Genomic DNA, 13571 nt, shown 5'->3' with positions numbered 1-13571 from the left:
TTCATCACTTCCTACGTCGCGGACCTGTTTCCCTCCATTCCCATAGCACTTTAGGATTGCAGATTCCTTAATCTAATCGTCATAAACAGTTTTCACACTCCAGACTGCTCGCATTTACTACTTCCTTCATCATTTCCTACGTCGCGGACCTGTTTCCCTCCATTCCCATAGCACTTTAGGATTGCAGATTCATTAATCTAATCGTCATAAACAGTTTTCACGCTCCAGACTGCTCGCCTTTACTACTTCCTTCATCACTTCCTACGTCGCGGACCTGTTTCCCTCCATTCCCATAGCATTTTAGGATTGCAGATTCCTTAATCTAATCGTCATGAACAGTTTTCACACTCCAGACTGCTCGCCTTTACTACTTCCTTCATCACTTCCTACGTCGCGGACCTGTTTCCCTCCATTCCTATAGCATTTTAGGATTCTAGATTCCTTAATCTAATCGTCATAAACAGTTTTCACACTCCAGACTGCTTGCCTTTACTACTTCCTTTACCACTTCCTACGTCGCGGACACTGCGAGCTAAAGCCTTCATTTTTATTCCTCCTAAATGAGCTACGTGTAGTTCTCGAAGCACATGAGGTCTGAGAGATTGAGGTATCATGACTCTACAGCCCTTCAGTACACAATCATCTTGAATGGACAGCTCGTTATCGTGAAATCCGTATTGTTCAACAGATTGTCCCGATTTCAAGGCCTGTAGGACTGGACCCAAAACAGAATCGTTGAGAGTTTCCTTAGCCACCACGGTACTGTTGATATTGAGTGTTTCCAGTTGATTTATGTGGTACTTCGAGAGGTCATCTACAGAATGTTCTTGTACAACTTCGATAGGGAATCGAGAGAGATAATCTGCATTGCAATGATGAGCAGTTTGCCTGTACTCTATGTCATAGTCGAACCCGGAGAGAAAGTGAGCATAGTTGAATACCCGTGTTGCCGAGATTGTTGGTAAGGTCTTTGCTGGATTAAAAATTGACACCAGCGGTTTGTGATCAGTGATCAAAGTAAATTTGCGGCCATAACAAAACGGGAAAAACTTTTTCAGGCCCCAATATATTCCCAAGGCTTCCTTATCGATTTGAGAGTATTTTTGTTCTGATTTTGATAAAGATCGAGAGGCGAAGGCAATTGGCCTGTCTGTTCCATCATTATAGCGGTGCGAAAGAACGGCTCCTACACCTACCGGCGAAGCATCAGTAGCTAAGACTAGAGGCAAGCTAGGATCAAAGTGTACCAACACGTCATCACTTGTAATAATTTCTTTAATCTTCAGAAAACTCTGTTCACAAGCAAAGCTCCATGTAAAAGTGTTTCCTTTTCGTAGCAGCCGATTCAAAGGATGTAGCAGTGTAGCCAAATTCTTTATGAATTTGTTGTAATAATTCGCAAGGCCTAGGAAAGTTCGGAGTTCAGTTACGTTCTCTGGTCTTTTACATTTTAAAATGCTCTGTATTTTAGCATCTGACTTGTGTAGTCCTTTGCTATCGATCACATGACCTAAGTACACAATTTTGTTCTGGAAAAACTTGCACTTCTCTCTATTTAACCTCAAATCATTTAACTTCAATCGTTCAAACACCTGTTCCAGTCGGCGAAGAAGCTGTTCCCTGTTAGATCCTTGGACAATTACGTCGTCAAAGAAACATTGTACGCCTTTTAAGTTATGTAATGTTTTGTCCATGAATCTTTGCCATAACAAGGGTGCCACTTTTACTCCAAACATTAATCTGTTCACTTTAAACAGCCCTTTGTGAGTACTGATTGTTTGCATGATGGCACTGTCTTCGTCCATCTCCATGTGCAAGTATGCGTTATAGCACTTTAGAATTGCAGATTCCTTAATCTAATCGTCATAAACAGTTTTCACACTCCAGACTGCTCGCATTTACTACTTCCTTCATCACTTCCTACGTCGCGGACCTGTTTCCCTCCATTCCCATAGCACTTTAGGATTGCAGATTCATTAATCTAATCGTCATAAACAGTTTTCACGCTCCAGACTGCTCGCCTTTACTACTTCCTTCCCTTAATCTAATCGTCATAAACAGTTTTCACACTCCAGACTGCTCGCATTTACTACTTCCTTCATCACTTCCTACGCCGCGGACCTGTTTCCCTCCATTCCCATAGCACTTTAGGATTGCAGATTCATTAATCTAATCGTCATAAACAGTTTTCACGCTACAGACTGCTCGCCTTTACTACTTCCTTCATCACTTCCTACGTCGCGGACCTGTTTCCCTCCATTCCCATAGCATTTTAGGATTGCAGATTCCTTAATCTAATCGTCATTAACAGTTTTCACACTCCAGACTGCTCGCCTTTACTACTTCCTTCATCACTTCCTACGTCGCGGACCTGTTTCCCTAGATACATAAATGCCACAGACGGTCCCCCACACTCTGCACTACTAGCCTTACAACTTCCTTCCCCATTTCCTACGTCATGGACCTGTTTTCCTCCCTACCATTACATTTTAGGATTGCAGATACCTTAATTTAATCGTCATAAACAGTTCCCACACTCCAGACTGCTCGCCTTTACTACTTCCTTCACCACTTCCTATGTCGTGGACCTGTTTTCCTCCCTTTCCATAGCATTTAAGGATTGCAGATACCGTAATCTAATCGTCATAAACAGATCCCACACTCCACACTGCTACCCTTGACTATAGAATCCAGTAATCTTCAGTATAATCTTTGCTCAATAGTAACAACTGATGTATTTCCTTTTGTACTGTATTTTGTTTTGCTAGTGTACTGTGGATAGACAAATTACAAGTCTTTTGTTTACTTTTTCCTTGTTATTTAATTCAGCCAACATGGTTACCTAGCAACCCATAAGACTAATGTTAAAAAAATGTGATTTTTAGTTTCATTTTTCTACGTATTTAGATTTTTGTTGGCAGTTCTAACTGCAGTAAACTCGTTTTTAGGCCAGAAATAAACTATTTACAACATTTGAAGAAAATCGTCGGAGCCGTTTTCGAGATCTTGGTGCAAGCATACATACAAGCAAACCTTGCTCGTATTAGAGTATAGGATCGAATTTCATGGTAACCATGACAATACTCACAATGTTTACATTTTTGTTGACAAACTGACTAATGCATTTATTTCACAATTCCACACAGCTGGTTTGCACATTAAAATTACAAGATGGGGTCATTGACTTTGGAAATAAAGTAAGATTCTACAACCCATGCTGTATCAACCACAGCTTTGCCCTTGAGTTTTCAAAGTTCATTACATTATTTTATCGATCGATTTTCATGGAAACTGAGTTATAACAACAAAATTTACATGTTTTACTAATTTGATTTATTTTAATAATTTCTGTTTACAATTTTGTTTAGCTCAAATATATAGGTGTTGTTTTTTTTACAAGGAGATAACTTAATCTATGTGCATTTTTAAATTTGCACATTAAAATTACAAGATGGGGTCATTGACTTTGGAAATAAAGTAAGATTCTACAACCCATACTGTATCAACCACAGCTTTGCCCTTGATTTTTCAAAGTTAAGTTCATCACATTATTTTATCGATCGATTTTCATGGAAACTGAGTTATAACAACAAAATTTGCATGTTTTACTAATTTGATTTATTTTAATAATTTTTGTTTAGCTCAAAGATATAGTTGTTGTTTTTTTACAAGGAGATAATCTATGTGCATTTTTAAATTTCGAGATAATGTTTACAAACCAGTTAGGCTTACTTTGTTAATAAATTTCTAATTTTTAAATTTAAATCAAAGTACAATATTAACTAAGGGTTTTTACAAAGAGGTATGGCGGTATAGCTACTCATCTTCTTTCATCATTGGCTTTGGATAATACAAGCAGACTTTAAACTTATTGTTAAATTGTATGTATTTTTATGTTTGATGCGTGGTTCAGTTTGGTAGTTCCCTAAAATAGTAATATGTTTACTTCTATTTCAACTAACTTGCACTTGACTTGAACTTTTTTAAATGTTGACTAATGAAGTAGCATTGTTTTGCTACATAGGCCCATTAAATTAAACCATAGAGAATACAGTATACTGTAAAACAAAGTTGAAAACAGTTGGAATTTATTTTTTAAAGAATCAATAAAAAACCTTTGAACCGTTAAAAATAGCTCAAATTTTAAAATATTTGATACTAAATAATTTTAGAATCTTTTTACGAAAACTCTTTATTATTATACGAAAAGAAATTGCAAGATCAATAAAATTTAGTCAATTTCATGAAGATTTCAACGACATCTTAGTTCAACTTTTAAAGGGGTATCATACGCAAAAAAATCTATAATTTTTTTTATTTTTGGTTTAAGTTAACGCCTGTTACTTCTTGAACAAAGATTACACCTTATTTATGGTTCTAAAAAAAATCCTAAACTTAGAAATAATTTTGTTAATGAAACCTTTCTCCTTACTCGGTTGTTTTTCCTTACATTTGAGTAATAAGTAATCTAGAGATCTTGACTTTAAAGTCTGTTTCCCCGGAAACAACTTTTTGTAATACAAATGTCCCTTTTTCTCAGGAGATAGAACCATGAAATTTTTACACAATATATTTGAAGGTATTTCAAAGAAGTGGTACCAAATTAATTAATATACTCAACCTAAGAAAAATTTTACTGCCATTTATACACACAAAAAAGTGAAATTTAAAGTATGTTTTTGAAAAAAAAATTTTTAGACATTAAAATTTTATTTAAAGTAAATAATTTTGGTGCCAGTTTTATATAAAAGCATGAATTATAACCTTAAAAAATCAGGTTGATAGCTCTAGTGGTTTATAAGCAAATGGGACAATTAAGGTTGCTAATTTTACATTGTTATCATAGGGCGTATGATGCCTCCTTAAACAGCTTCAACAATAATGTTAAAACGTTAAAAACTTCTTCTGTTGCAATGGAAAAACTGTAGGTATAGCAAGAGAAAAAATCATTGATCAATTATTATTTGTTGATATTGCTTATACACACTCCACGTCTAGATAGGATTATGTCAGAAAATGAAGGTTTTGGCGCTTTCATGTTCAATTGAGATGATACTCAAATGGCTCAGTTTACTGAAGCTCCCTCACCAGAAGCAAAATATTTGCAGAGCAGCCGTTGGGGGGGGGGGGGGGGGGTAGGATGCACTCCACTTTGGCCTCGAGCTGCTGTAATTTCCGTTGCTCCCATTCCTGCACCTCACCACCGGAGTTCATTCTTAAGATCAATTTTCATTGTATTGGCTAAAACAGTTCAGTATGCAAAAGCAAACTTGTCCCCTAACAAAGAATAACAGTTTTACTATTTCAAACGATTTGAACGGATTTTTCCTTTTCTGGAGACCCCAGGATCAGGAAACTGCATGGACAATGAATATAAACAAATAACGTCACTGGTCCAAAAAATTCATATTTCAGCAAAATGTTAAACAATACCAGGTTCAGATCAGTGACGTAATTTGTTTATTTATGTTATGCTCAAATATACCTATAACGTTTTCTGTTCTTTAGTCCGTTCACAATATTTAGGAGGTTTAAGGACAAGTTTTCCGGGGTTCCCCCACTGTTTTTTGAGCTTAATTAGCTGTCTGATGTCGTTTCAAAGTAAGGGTGCAGTGGAGGGGATGAAATCGCTTTCCCTCAAACCACCTAAATTTTGCGAATGAAGTATAATATCTGTGGAAGACAATAAAACGAAATATTCAAGTAATCCAAGAAATAAGTCTTACCATTAAGAAGTTTGCTAGATCATGGCGAAAGTAATTCGGTAGACCTACATTAATTTAAACATTTCCCTGCTTTACTCTTTTGAAGACCTTCCCTAAAACCTCGACAACGTCCTACGTGTGTGAGCACTTTATACACCCTCAGCCTGTTAACCGGATCACATTATCGTCGCAAACAAACCCGTATAAGCGGTTGTTATCTTATCTTTATTAATCCGCTGTGAAGGTCATGGGGTCGCCGAAGACGCCTCTGATTGGTTGAGGGGGAGGACACATCACGTGGCAAGCCGCATGACTGACACCGAATTATCTGGTTTTCTCCGCCTTTTTGCTTTCCTTATTCAGTAGGTCACGTTTTTGTTGGTACGAAAGAGAACACTAAGACGTGTAAATGTTTGTATTGTCAATTTCCGATTAATCTGTATTAAAAAGGTGATGATGGCTTTGGAGTTTGCCTACAGTCTCGAACACGACAGGCTCACTGCCCATGTCAGCTTATTTCATAAAACTACTGTATGCATATTTTTTTTGTTAAACATAGATGTTATGTAAATGGTTAATTTATTTTACACTTCTTTTAATTTCACATTTATGTTTTTTGTTTTCTCCATTGGATAGTTTAGTACATTTTAGCGAATTTCCCTATAGGGAAGTAGCTATTACTGTAGGTGGCACGGTAAGACCTTGGCCCGGGACCTATTTGCTTTTTCATTTTGATATCCCCAGAGACCAAAAACCATCCGTTCAAAATGTTTTATATATACTGTATGTGTGTGTGTGTGGCCGTGAACTTTAGTTTGAAGGTGAAAGGCGGGATAAACTTGAATAAGTTCGCGAACCAGCATGATCGGACCATGGAAACGGGGTTTTATAAGGTAAAAATTGGGTTTCTAATTTTTGACCCTCATATCATCAAATTTTCATATTCCCTTCTAGACCATTTTAAAGAGCTTAAAAAACAAATAACTTTAGTGTACAAAGTGTTTTGTATAGTTATTGGTTACGGAGAAAATTAAAAAATGTTAAATTTAAAATTCCCATGTTAGCCTTATAGAGAATTGTAAAATGGTGTAGTTTGCTTGTTTATGGATATATTTTGATCAAACTTGGCAAATTTATTTATTTTATACTAAGCTATCACAATTTACTAAAGAACACACTGTATTAGCCTCCCTGTAGCAGCAAACCTAGGTACTCGTGAAACCTAACTGTTATTTATATAGATTTATTAAAAATCAATATTCAGGCAAATGGAAATTCGCTTAGTCTGCAGGCTTGCTGTGGTGGAAATATTTGTAAATAATTTTATAATGCATTCATTTATTTATTCATTCATCCATATCCAAGTAGTTGAGCGGAGCGAAGCGAAGCTCTTTGGGATCAACTTCAATGCAATATTTATAACACATAATCTCAATAACGGCTGAACATATTTTAGCCAATCTTACCAAGGTTGTTTTGTCAAATGTTTGGATGGTTTGGACGTAACCAATTTCAATTTTTGATAATGCCCATACAATTTTAAAGTAAGTCCAAGTTTTTTAAAATTTTAACATTGGCCTAATGGGTTGCCATGATGGTTACTAAATAATGACGTAGATGTAAACAAAACAAAGAATCATAGCATATGTTAAAACAAGCCACGGCCTAAACACAGTACGAAGGAAAAAATTCGGATGATGCGACAACTGATCAAATAATATCGAGAAAGTCTTGGGTTTAGGCTACATTTAAGTCGGAATTTGGAAACGACCACTGATCGAATAGGTACAATCATAGATAAAACATACTTTTATAGGTACACAGATATGATTTGGGTAGCTAAATGCACTAGGAAGGGAGAGAAACAGGTCCATGACGAAGGAAGTGGTGAAGGAAGTAGTAAAGGTTTAAAGGTGCTGAGTGTGGGAACCCTTTGTGGCAGTTAGATTAATGTATCGGCAATCCTAAAATGCTATGGTAATGGAAGGAAACAGCTTCACGACGAACGTAGGAAGTGGTGAAGAAAGTAGTAAAGGTTATCAATGCAGAGTGTGGGAACATTTGTATTCTGTATTATATCTATAAACATATTTATATTTATTGCTTTTTTTAAAACCAAGCTCCTCGAGTGCAGCAAAGGGCCTTCGCGCTCGTGTTACACATTACAGTATATTCAGTGTATAATGAGTGATAACCGGGAATAAAACAGAAATCTTTCTATGCATATTTAAACTAATTATTTATCGATGTTTCATGGTGATCGGATGGATGGTTATGTAATGCATAAAGGACAACTGATTTTTTAAGTTCAAGATGTGTTTTAAAAAACTGTTAGGCTACGATAATAAAGTGAATTTAATCAATTTCTATTTAATCTCATGTAAGAAGGCGCTTGTTAATGACTAATTTCATATGCATGACCATTGATTAATCTTCATATTTCTGTTGTATGGTTTATTTGTGAAGATTAATTATCACATGTTTTAATATTGTTAATTTTTTTTTTTTATTTACTTTACAATCTGTTCTATTATATACTGAACAATAAGTAAATACTATGTAATACGAAAAATTGACTTTGGAACATTAAAAATAGCTGTTAAGCACTCTCAACAACAAATTTTTCAATGAAAACACTTTACAAAAATCTGTAGGGCAGGTCCAGAATTGATGGTCTCTTAAGTCTGTAAATTGTATCCATGTTGTTTAATAAGTTAAGAGCTAAATGATTTTGATGAGATTCCAATTTCGTAATATATCGTTCACTTATGGTCATGATTTCGTACTTAACTGTAGGCATCTTAAGGTCTTGATGTAGTAATTAAATTATTATTGTTACCTTACAATATCCGTTTGGTGTTGGTAGATAGACAACTACATGTTTCGTGGCGACTGCCACATCCTCAGGTTATCCTCTTCTCAGATTCGTCATCAATTTAAAAATATAAAACACTGAACACACGTAGAAAAACACATTACATTAAACATTTATTTTGATACCGTCACGGTGCGTGCACGCGTTTGGTCGGGCCGGCGGCGACCAATCTGAGAAGAGGATAACCTGAGGATGTGGCAGTCGCCACGAAACATGTAGTTGTCTATCTACCAACACCAAACGGATATTGTAAGGTAACAATAATAATTTAATTAATATAAAGCAATATCCAGAAGTAGGACAATGAATTCTTGATGTAGTGTTCTATTGCTGACATACCAAGGTGCATTTGTTATCTTCCTCAGCATTGTCGATTGGTATCTTTGGAGAATTTCTATATTAGAAGTACTCGCCGAGCCCCATAGTTGCACTCCATATGTCCAGATTGGTTTCAATATAGTTTTATATAGCAATAATTTATTTTCTAGACTAAGTTTTGATTTTCTTCCGATGAGCCAATTTAACTGATTAGATTTTAAATTTAGTTGTTGCCGTTTTCTCCAAATGTGTGTTTTCCAAGTTAACTTCCTATCTAAATGGATACCTAAGTATTTAACCTCAGTTACTTCGTGAAGTTGGGTGTTGTTTATTGTGACAGGAGGACAAGAATTTTGATTTAGAGTAAAAGAAATGTGGACAGATTTAGTTTCATTAATTTTGAACCTCCATGTCATAAACCAATCAGTAATTATGTTCAGATTTTGCTGTAAATTTAGAGAAGCTTGAAATGGATCACGATGAACAGACAAAATCGCAGTATCATCCGCAAATAAATTAAAAAATATTGTTAATGAATAAATAAATAGTTATTGAAATGTTGTACAGTACTGAAATTGACTATTCTTTTATTTGACTTTGATAATTGACGATTTAATAGCGCTATTTAGTGTACATTAGCCCGATTAATACCACAATGTACTCCAGCTCAAGTATAAGAGCCACGTAACGAATTAATCTGATCATTTGTCAAAAGGCGGTGGAGCTCGGGCTCTTATATAAATGTTATACAACGAAATTAACAAAGCTTTAATTCAGGAGACGCTGGGAAATGGGGAAAACCGACAAATATATACGTAACTGGCACACTTGTCCGCTCACTAAAACAAACATGACTTGTCATTTTAATAATAATTCAATAAACCTGAACTCAATTGGTGGTACACTTATTGATTGCCATACTTATTGATGTTACATAAAGCGAGTAGGCTGCCATTCGAGGTAGCGTCAAAATATAGTTTATTGCGATTATGATTTCATTTCAAGAATTAACATTGCCGTCCGATATTATGGATGAAATTTTAGTGGTGGGGATTAGTTTCTGACAGTTTTGTCTAGTCAGTAAGAGAGTCATTGAGGACAAAACCCTCATCTCAAGTCATTGACCACTTTAGATTAAATGATGGGTGACGTTGTTTCTGAAAGTTTATTTAAGTCATAGAGGTTTGACGTTTTTGGACGTTTAGTGTCTGAAACCTTTTTCTAGAAACTGTAGGCAATTTCTTGTGTAGTGTTTAAATATGTAAAAGTCAAAAGTTGGAATTTTTTAGACATTCAATTACTCAGGTGGACATCACTAGGGGGATTAATAATATACGGGTTTAGTCTAGTGAGTGAGGTGAACATTGTAGGGTTTCTGAACGAAACTTTTCGTTTTTTAGATAGAAATTTCAGGGACGATGTTCAAATTCTCATAGTTTACTATAGTAATGGAGGAGGAAGTTCTAGGGATAATATTTGGTTCCAAATTTCCTATAGTTTCGACTAGTTTACACTTCAATACCCCTTTTGGAGATGAAACTTTAGAGGATGATATTAAAATTGACGGAGAAGAGAGTTGTCATTCAATGTGTTATTTAATGGTGATTAAATGTTATTAATGGTAATTAGATAAAAACATAAATGTAGATTTGGTACCGTAATGAAATTAACAATATTCTGGTTGAAAAAAGATCAATTATCATCATAGTACTGTATTTAAACAGTGTTATTAATAAAAATATCTCATCTCTGTGAAAAATGTATTTTGACCCATACTGTGCAAATATACAGATCTTTTACCACATCTATTCAGAGTTGATTTCAATTAGACCTACAGTTCAACCATTTCCATTCCTTGTTACGAAACCAAAGCACTAAATAGACCAATAAAAACAACTCACAACTTATTATGGAAGCTACTTTATATGAGCCACCTTCCTTAATGTAATGAATAAGCCCGATGTGGTTGTACTTGTAAATAAACTTCCAAGGCCTTCAAAAATAATATGATGATTGTAAAATACCCCAGTTACGTCATTGAAATTCAAATCCCCAGGTTCTATTCTTTACGCAAATCCGCGACCAATTTGCGTGTGTTAATAGCAAATAGTGTAAGGGTACACTGTCGCTTTCTTGGTTATGTAATGCCAGGTCGATATTGTATAATTCGATTAGGACTATCGGAACGTTTTGTCGATTCATCGATACATAGCTTACCCTTGTTCCTATTTAATATATACATCGGTCGGCACATATAGGCTAATCGGTTGTGCGATTATCGGATCTGCGGCCTCAATTAGGCTATAGTGATTGTCAAATAGCGCTCTGATGGTATACTTTTGACGATGAATGAATTCACGTCAAAACCTGATTGTTGAATTGTATGAGGGAAATTGCAAAAAAGGTTGGTGGGGAGACTGAAAAATCGCAAACAAGACAAAGAATGCTTTCGGATTGCATGCAATTGTACACTGAGATCTGCTGTAGCTTGGTGGTTAGATATGGGAGATTTTAATTAGTTGTTATTTATCTATTCTATCTATACTATTATAAAATTGAATTGTCTGTCTGTTTGTTTGTCTGTGCGGCTGCCAGCACAAAGATGGTCCACATATCTAGGAATGTCATAGGCCCATTCACTTCCCTGAGTTCACCTCCCGGGCTACGCCCCTTGGATGTCCAAGGTTTTGAGGTGAAGTTTTCAAAAGTAAACATTAACTGGTCTCCACGTAAGCATGAGAAAATTCACACTATTTGTTTACCTTTGCGTTGACATTATAATGTAAACAATCAGAACTGCTAAATGCTTATTTTACAATTTCATACAGCTGATCCAAACAAATTGAATAACATATTTTATACTACAGAACTATGTTGTAGGTTTATTTATGTCATTGATTATGGAAAATTGTGTTGTACGGTATATTTAAATGTAAACAGTTATGAAAACTAGAATGCAGGTCATACTTTTTTTAAGATTCGGTGGCTCTTCTTCTATATATATAAAATCCAATGTATGTTTGTTTGTTTGTCCTTTATTGGCTCCAAAACCGCTCCACAGATTGTAATGAAACTTTCAGGCATTATTAAGCATTATTCAAGGATGGTTTGTGTGAAGTTTGGTGCAGATCCTTCAAAAGGGCTCCGCCCCAGTTGCTCTGGGATTTCCCATGTTAACCTTATGAGCAATCATATTTAAATGGAATTAAAGAATCTTAACAGCTGGTTCAACTAAACAATCTGATTCTGTGATGTTCAATAGCATTAAAAAGTTAATAGGTTTACCAACAGGGTGCAGCACTATTCTTTTTTTTTTATTTATGACAACAGCTAATTCGCAACCAGAATGTGAGTGAGCGTAGCGAACGAGCTAACCTGAAGGCAAGTGAGCGCAGCGAACGAGCTCCAACCTAAAGGTGAGTGAGCCTAGCGAACGAACTTCAATCAGGACGTGATTGAGCCATGCGAACGAGCTCATCTTGAAAATGAACGAGCATTTGACATAAAACCACATTAGGACAGGACAACGTCTGTCGGCCCACCTAGTTGTTTATAAATTTGAACTACTTAACAAAAATGTTTGGATTAGGCGGTATAGTACATCTTACTTACTCTTACTCCTGTGGCCATTGGAAACCTAGGTGGTTTTTGGCCTCGCCAACCATGTGCCTCCAAGCTCTTCTATCCTCTGCCAGCTCCAAGTCTGCTCCCATTCCTCTCAAGTCCTTCGCCACCTCATCAACCCATCGCATTCTTGGTCTACCTAATGGTCTCCTTCCTTCTGGTATACCTCTGAGTACCATCTTTACCATCTCTCTCTCACTTCTACGGTTAATAGTACATCTTCCCGTTGCAAAACACGGGTACAGCAAATAGTAAATAATAAAATACGGCATTTTAAAAAGCAGCAATCCCATAGCCATATTTATTGGGTTATTACAGTTCGATAGGGGTAACACAAGATAAGAATGCCAGTACATAACTATCTAAATCGACGAATGCAGTAAGATCGCAATGATCGCAGTGTGTGGTGTGTAGGCGAGTGTTGAAGTGCTCACCTCCAAATCTGAAGGAATCTGGTCCAATTCCGATTAGATTGGTTCTGGTACTAGATAATCTACTATACTACCACTACTGGTACTTTTCATTGATCTAACAAATGATTGACTCGGGCTTGGACAATTTCCTTGAAAAACATATAAATGCCATTGGCTTACATTTTAAAACCACATAATAAAGAGTTCATGTCAAAAAGAGTTAAGTTGTTGTTGAAGAAGGATCGTACAACCTCATAATAACGATGGTCTTATTGCGGTGATTGCAATAAGATTAATAAGATAAGTTGTAGTTAGTGCAAGTGATTGCATTGTGATGCAATCACTCCATACAGAGCTACAACAGTGACGACAATAGTACGGTGGGTACAGCTTGCAAGATGATTATAATAGTCACCATTGTGTTATAACATAGACACATAGAATAAATATAGACTGTCAAAGGAAAGCTCCGCGATGTGCCGTTAGGAGTGCCGTGGGCGAGGAGCCGTATGCTACCAAACAGACGCTGGCTGCACCGGTGTGCGCCGTAACTACACGGCACTCCTAGCGGTGGACGCAGGAACATGTGCTAACCGCAGCTCTGCCGTCGGTCTATGGTTATTATAGTGGATGCTG

The sequence above is a fragment of the Macrosteles quadrilineatus genome, unplaced genomic scaffold (assembly GCF_028750875.1).
Source record: "Macrosteles quadrilineatus isolate MER2022 unplaced genomic scaffold, UCM_ALF_1.0 Scaffold_3__2_contigs__length_128488019, whole genome shotgun sequence".
Taxonomy (NCBI): Eukaryota; Metazoa; Arthropoda; class Insecta; order Hemiptera; family Cicadellidae; genus Macrosteles; species Macrosteles quadrilineatus.
Note: the sequence above shows the minus strand (reverse complement) of the source record.